Here is a 7867-nt window from a genome sequence, read left to right as displayed (position 1 = left end):
ATCCGATTCCCATCAAATCAACTCGGAATGGCGCCAAAGGCCAAACTTTGCGTGCAAGTCATAAATGACATTACGGACCTACTCCAACTTTCAGAACTGAAATCCGAACCCGATATCAATGAGTCCACCTTCGGCAAACATTCCAAAAACTTCAAGTTCTAACTTTCGCCAAATGACTCCGAAATGACCTACCGACCTCCGAATCCACTTTCGGACGCGTTCCTAAGTCCAGAATCACCATGTAGAGCTATTCCTAGGCTTGGAATCCCAAACGGACGCCTAAAATGTAAAACTCCATTTTAACCCAAACTTATAGAATTTGCTCAAATTTCCAACTTCCACTATTAGGCTCCAAAATGCTCCTAGGTCATCCAAAACTCAATCCGAACATACAGCCAAGCCCGAAATCATCATACGAATCTATTGGAACCGTCAAATCTCGATTGTAAGGTCGTTTACTCAAAATATTGACCCAAATTCTTCTAGATTTCGAACTATCCATTCCTGCAAGTCATAAATCAGTAAAAGAAAGTACGAGAGATCTTGTTTGGGGGAATGAGGTTCTAGAAAGCAAAATGACCGGTCATTTCGTTACATTCTCCACCTCTTAAACAAACGTTCATCCTTGAACGAGTTTAGATTCATACCTGAAGTGCTGAATAAGTAAGGATATATGCTCCGCATGTCCTCCTCGAACTCCTAGGTCGCCTCCTCGGCTGGTTAGTCCCTCCACTGAACTTTTACCACAGAAATCCTCTTGGATCTCAACTGGCGATCTTGTCTAGCAACTATGGCAACTAGTTCCTCCTCATAACCTAGGCTCTCATCTAGTTGAATAGTGCTAAAGTCTAACACGTGTAACAAGTCGGCGTGATACATCCGGAGCATAGACACGTGAAATACCGGATGAACCCCTGATAGGCTTGGAGGTAAAACAAGCTCATAAGCAACCTCCCCAACTCGCCTCAACTGTTGATACCCAATTTTTCCCATAATATTTTCAAAACTATGCCTTGGCACCAACTAGTATTTTTTTATACAATTTCTGCATTTTTAAGAAATTTTAATTAATTTATCCCAGCATTTTGCTTATAAAACAATCACTGATTGCATCACAAAATAGTTCATAATAATTTTTGTGGGTTAATTTTATCATTTGCATTTGTATTAAGTTTCAATTATTGCACAAATAGCCACATTTGTATTTGTAGGATGTAATTGTAATTACTTTGCAATTATAGCCCGTGCATGTATTATTATATTATTTTACCAGAAAATAGCCTTTTATATTTTTAAAAATGTTAAGTAATTATTTTAAAATATTTCCAGGCATGAAAATCATTTTTTACAACCTATTAGTTATTTTTAAAAATTATTTTATCAATTAAATGGTTATTTAATAAATGGCCTTCTTATTTTTCGTATTTAGCCTAAATTAAAAAATTCAAATCCCTAGTCTGCCAAGATCAGACCCAAACCAAATCCTACATGGCCCCAAACCCTCTAAATCCTGACCGTTGATCATAGAGATCAACGACCACCATCACTTCTTACCAAATTTAACCAAATGACCCCCCCAAACCTAGTCATTCTTACCAATCAGCTGCCCTGAAACCCTCTCCTCTCTAATTCTCTCTGAAACCAAACCTAACCCTATCTGCTGCCACCCAAAATCAACCATAATCCCCTTGATTCCTACCCGATCTATGGCTTCCCATGGCTGTACGAGGCCTTTACTTGTCTCCTATCTCCCCTGGTTGTTCGATTGTGTGGTTTCGTGGAAGGACCTCGAAGAGATCTGGTCCAGATCTCATTCAAAACTCTTCAAAGAGCCTGTCTATGGTCTGTGAGTGCTTTCTATCAAAGTTTCACGGCTCAAATCTTTGATTCAAGGGCCAAATTCTTTTTACCCTCTCTTTTTCTTTGAAACTTAGCATTTTGGACTTGAATCCGTCTAGATCCTTGTAGATCTGGATCGATTTGAGTTCATCATTGCCTTTTCCTTAAGGCTCTTTTAGTTCTCTACTGATTAATCGATTTTTGAACATTTTGTTATATTAGGGTTTGTTTTTCTTGTTGTCTGTTGGTTGAACCTCTGGGTATCTGAAGTATTTTGAAACTTCCATGGCTATTCTTTTAGGTTCTTTTACTCCTCTACTACTAACCGATTTTTTAACCACTACACTACTTCAGGTTTTGATTTCTATGATTTCTATTTGTTCAAACCTCTATGTATTGACATGTTTAAGTTTTACATGGTTGTTTTCCTTCTTTGAGTGTTTCCAACTTAGGGTTTTGAACTATTTTCCATCTAAATTTTCTGTGTTCCTAAAAGTTTTACTCAACCTATTTTATTTATGGGATTGATATGTTCTTTCCAGAATTGTTGAGTGATTTGCTGCGTTTAAACATTTTGTGTGCATGATTCTTGGTTATTTCCGTGTTTATGACCTTAATTAGTCGTTCTTGCCGTATTCGACTGTTGTATATTTACTGATTCTTTACATGATTCTTTATTTAATTAAACCCTTGATTATTTTATTCTGAAGTTCTTTATTTTGGTTTGATTTGAACTCCTTTCCTTAATAAGGCCTCTGATTCTTACTTCTTTACTCAGTCTGATTGTCTTCTTGCCTTAATTAGTTCCTGTCATTACCGTTGGCTAATTTTCTTTAGTTAAAGGAGAAGACTATGCTGAACCTTTGTGTGATTGATTTTGAGATCCCTTAATTGCTGATTATTGATTACTTTACCTTATTTGCTCTACCCTTGAACTGTTATATAAACTCTTTATTTTAACTTCTTAAACACGAACATTAGTTCATCAATTACTCTTGCATTCTAAAAGTTCTCTATTCTTCCTGTTACTTGTGATCTTCATTAGTCTAGCCGGCTGTAAGCCAAGGCTGAAAATTGTACAACACATGTCTTACATCTTGTGTACTCTTTCCCTAACTGGTATGCCTCTGATTAAATTTTAGAATCTAAACCTATGTGTTTATTTACTGCCTTAGTTCATCAGTCCTGAGTTTATTCCTGCTTCTGTTAACTGCTTATCTAGCATGCCTAATACACCTTGTTCAAGATGTGATTAACATGTCTCAACTTACTTGGCTGTCTACTATTTATCTAACATGCCTAAGTTCTGCCTAGTTCCATATGTGATTAGCATGTCTAAATTGTGCTTGCTTGTCTATTGTTTATTTAGTATGTCTAAATCTTTTTTTGTTCAGCATGCCTACACTATGTCTACTTGTTGATATTTGCCTAGCCTGTCCATGCTCATGCTAAGTCATCTAGTCCTTCAGGCAACTCTAAGTTGTGTAGTTGGTTCTGTCCAGTGTTCATGTGTTTTCAATGTAGCTTTATTGTGATCCTTGCTCTATGTTGCAATGACCTACCTTATAGCTAACCTGTTAGTTCTGTAGAACCCCTTGAGAATTCTATGCACCCTGTTGTTTATGTTCTCCATTATACACTAAGGTGTACTCTATGTGTCCCCAACCCCTCTCTCCTTGTGTGAAACCTGCTTGCCAAGTGTTTCTGAATAATGGTTGTTCTGTGATTTTTGTTTGACTTAAAGTGTTTTTCATACTTTTCTTAAGCTGTTTTACCTCCAAATTAGTACTAGTTTTTCAGAAAATCTATTCATTTCTAAGAACCCTCTTCATACTGTTTACCAAAAATTCTTTCAAATCATGTCAAGCACTCTCACTTATTCTTAGCTTATTAAGTCCTGACCCTCTGGTATGAGTACTGCTTAGAGGTCCCTGAGATCTCTCTGAACTCTGGCATATCAAGGCTAGCTCTTCCACATTGTACATAATTAGTCTTTATTTGAGAAAGCTTGGGTATGAGCACTGCCCGGGATCCTTGAGGTCCTTAGGGAACTCTGACACACCTGGACACAAATGTGGCAATAAATCTTGGGCATTTGAGACTGGTGAAGACCTGGTACACCAGGATTTGCTTTGGGCCTACTTCAGGCTCCCTATAACTTAATCTATATTCTATTTATGTAATTTTTATTCAATCATTGGTCTGTAATAATTAATTATAAACAGATATTGGGGTGACTAGTGAAAAGGGAGGTTAGTTGTATACTGTGGGTAAAGTCGGGTAGATAACATGCCTATATGGTTCATTTTGGTTCAAATGTGTTTGTTAGATAACATGCCTATAGGTTCATTTTGGTTCAAATGTGTTTTTGTTAGATAACATGCCTATAGGGTTCATTTTGGTTCAAATGTGTTGTTAGATAACATGCCTATAGGATTTTGCTTTGGTTCAAATAAGTTCTGCTTGCTTTATTTTATGAGACACCATGCCTATAGGGAATAAAATAACTAAGGTTCAGTTTCCATTACGACATATATTCAAACCTATCTCTTTAGAAATCATGCCTATAGGATCTAAAATCAGTTTTAATTATAAATCATGCCTATAAGATCTAAAATCAGTTTAAATTAGAACTCATGCCTATAGGATCTAAAATCAGTTTTAATTATAGAGATCATGCCCATAGGATCTAAAAATCAATTTAATTAGAACTCACGCCTATAGGTTCTGAATCAATTTATTAATTATCCTACTTGTTTCTTTAATAGTCTTCAACACTATGTTAATTAATATCACTAGAAAGCATGCTTATAGGATAAAGAACTTCAAAATGTTTTCCCAGAATTGTGACTGCATATACATACTTAGGCAAGCCTTAGGGCATTAAAATTGAAACCAATTCTGTTTATATGTGAAATTATCCAAGGCTTACCATGTTGTAAAAACCAGTAGGCAAACTGGTTAGGGTTCTTCCACTTTCCTTATGCATGTCCTGAATCTGTAACATTCATCTAGATACCATGTTCTTAGGATTTCTAAACTTTTTTCGAAACCTGTGTTTTAGACGTGCTGTTTGTTTGCCGATATACATGCAGAGGTAAATATGAGCCTTCTAACTACTGGCCCTTATTTGCTTGTCCTATGTGTTATTTGCTTGTCGCCTAGATTTTTACCTTTTATAAACCTTAGGTTGTCTAAAACTGTCCAGATTTAGAGGTCCCAAACTCCTCCAGGACCATAAGGAAGGGACGGGTAGCAGCACGCTTAGTGGTCGTTAATTAAATTCGCTTATATAACCACTAAGGGGAGGGTAATGGATAGTAAAAGGATATGATGACCTGCGCGTTAATGTCACGTGTAGCCCCTCTCATTGAGGAGTGATTACCGGTCATTGCATGGGTATGATCCTGTAGGCTAATCAACTTAGGACTTCCTTTTCCCAAATTCCCATATGTATTTAAATTCTCTAAACTTCCTTTTCTTTACATATGCATGTTGTCCAAACCTCTCTTACCTTAATTATTTAACTTCCTTGATCATGTATGCATTTAGACGGGGAAAGATGCTTTATTTGCAAATACTCGCTTGCTTGTTAATTGACTAATTCATATAGTTTAAGTTCGGCTGGGACCCACCGTTGTGGACTGTGAGGGGTTCCTAACACCTTCCCCTCAAGGTTATTTTGAGCCCTTACCCTAATCTCTGGTGATGCAAACTAGTTACACGAGTTAATCGCTCTAGGTGACCTAACGCACCATAATTCGTTAGGTGGTGACTCTTCAAATACCCAATTCTCGAAAGGAAACGAGTAGTTCCCCCATGAATGTCGAAACCCAGACCTCCCGGCCAAAAAGGAAAAAAAAGGGGGCGCGACATCGACACCTCAAATGGTCCTAAACTTGGGGCTTAGCTTGCCCTTCTTCCCGAATCTCATAATACCCTTCATCGGCGAGACTTTCAAGAGAACCTTCTCGCTTACCATAAATGATATATCACGCACCTTCTGCTCCGCGTAACTCTTCTGTATGGACTGTGCTGTGTCACTCCTGGATCAACTTTACCTTTTTAGAGGCATCCTTCACTAAGTCAGTACCGTATAATTTAGCCTCGCCGAGCTCAAACCATCCGATGGGAGAACGACATCGCCGACCATATAAAGCCTCAAATAGAGCCATCTCAATGCTGGACTGATAACTATTGTTGTAAGCAAACTCGGCCAAAGGCAAGAACTGATCCCACTACCCTCCAAAGTCAATAACACATACTATAAGCATGTCCTCTAAGATATGAACTGTCCGCTCCGACTGCCCATCGGTTTGTGGATGAAATGTTGTGCTAAGCTCTACCCGGGTCCCCAACTCACTCTGTACGGCTCTCCAGAAATGTGAAGTGAACTGAGGGCCTCTATCTGATATGATGGAACAAGCATACCATGCAACTGAACTACCTCCCGAATGTAAATCTGGTCAACTTCTCTGAAGTATATGTAGTCACAACCAGAATGAAGTGTGCTGACTTGGTCAACCTATCGACAATAACCCAAACTACATCAAGCTTCTGCAAAGTCCGCGACAACCCAACTACGAAGTCCATAGTGATGCGCTCCTATTTCCACTCTGGTATAATCATTTGTTGAAGTAGGCCACCTGGCTTCTGATGCTCATACTTGACTTGCTGGAAATTTAGGCACCTAGCTAAATACTCCACTATGTCTTTCTTCATCCGTCGCCACTAATAATGCTGTCTCAGGTCACAATACATCTTCGTAGCACCTGGATAAATAGAATAATGAGAACTATGTGCCTCCTCTAGAATCCTCGCCCTTAAGACATCAACATTAGGAACACATAGATGACCCTAGAGTCACAGAACACCATCCTATCCAATAAAAACCTCCTTTACACCACCCTATAGTATTGTCTCTTTGAGGACTGCCAAGTGCGGATCATCAAACTATCTAGCCTTGATTTGCTCCAATAGTGAAGACTGGGCAATGACACATGCAAGAACTCGACTGGACTCTGAAATGTCCAGCCTCACAAGTCTATTAGCCAAGGACTGAATGTCCAAAGCTAGTGGCCTCTCCTCTGCTGAAATAAATGCCAAGCTACCCATACTCTCTGCCTTCCTACTTAAGGCATCCACGACCACATTTGTCTTGCCCAGATGATAAAGACTGGTGATGTCATAATCCTTCAGTAACTTAAGCCATCTACCTGCCTCAAATTGAGATACCTTTGCTTGAACAAATGTTGTAAGCTGCGATGATCAGTGTAAACATCACATGACACACTTTAAAGGTAATGCCTCTATATCTTAAGAGAATGAACAATCACGTCTAACTCTAGGTCATGCACATGGTAATTCTTCTCATGAATCTTCAGTTGACATGAAACATATGCAATAACTCGCCCTTCCTGCGTCAATACACAACCCAAGACAATGCGTAAAGTGTCGTAATACACTATATACATCCCCTAACCGGAAGGCAACACTAAAACTGGTGCTGTAGTTAAAGTTGTCTTGAGCTTCTGAAAGATCGGGTCATAATCATCAGACAAGCGGAATGGAGCACCCTTTTGGGTCAATCTAGTTAGAGGTGCTACAACGGATGAAAAACCCTGCATAAACCGGCGATAATAACCTACCAACCCCAAGAAACTCCTGATCTCAATCACCAAAGTGGGATGTGGACAACTCTGAACTGCCTCAATCTTCTTGGGATCCACCTTAATACCTTCTTCTGATACAACATGCCCCAAGAATGCCACAGACTCTAGCCAAAACTCACATTTGGAGAACTTGGTATATAGTTTCTATTCTCGCAATGTCTGAAGCACCACTCTCAAATGCTTCTCATTCTCCCCCAGGCTACGTGAGTAAATCAAGATGTCATCAATGAAGACAATAACAACGGAATCAATGTAAGGCCTAAACTCTCTGTTCATCAAATCCATGAACGCCGTAGGGGCATTAGTCAAGCCGAAGGACATCACCAGAAACTCATAATGGCCATATATAGTACGAA

The sequence above is a fragment of the Nicotiana sylvestris genome, chromosome 2, assembly GCF_000393655.2.
Source record: "Nicotiana sylvestris chromosome 2, ASM39365v2, whole genome shotgun sequence".
NCBI lineage: Eukaryota > Viridiplantae > Streptophyta > Magnoliopsida > Solanales > Solanaceae > Nicotiana > Nicotiana sylvestris.
The sequence above is the reverse complement of the archived record's forward strand: the minus strand, read 5'-3'. Positions refer to the sequence as shown.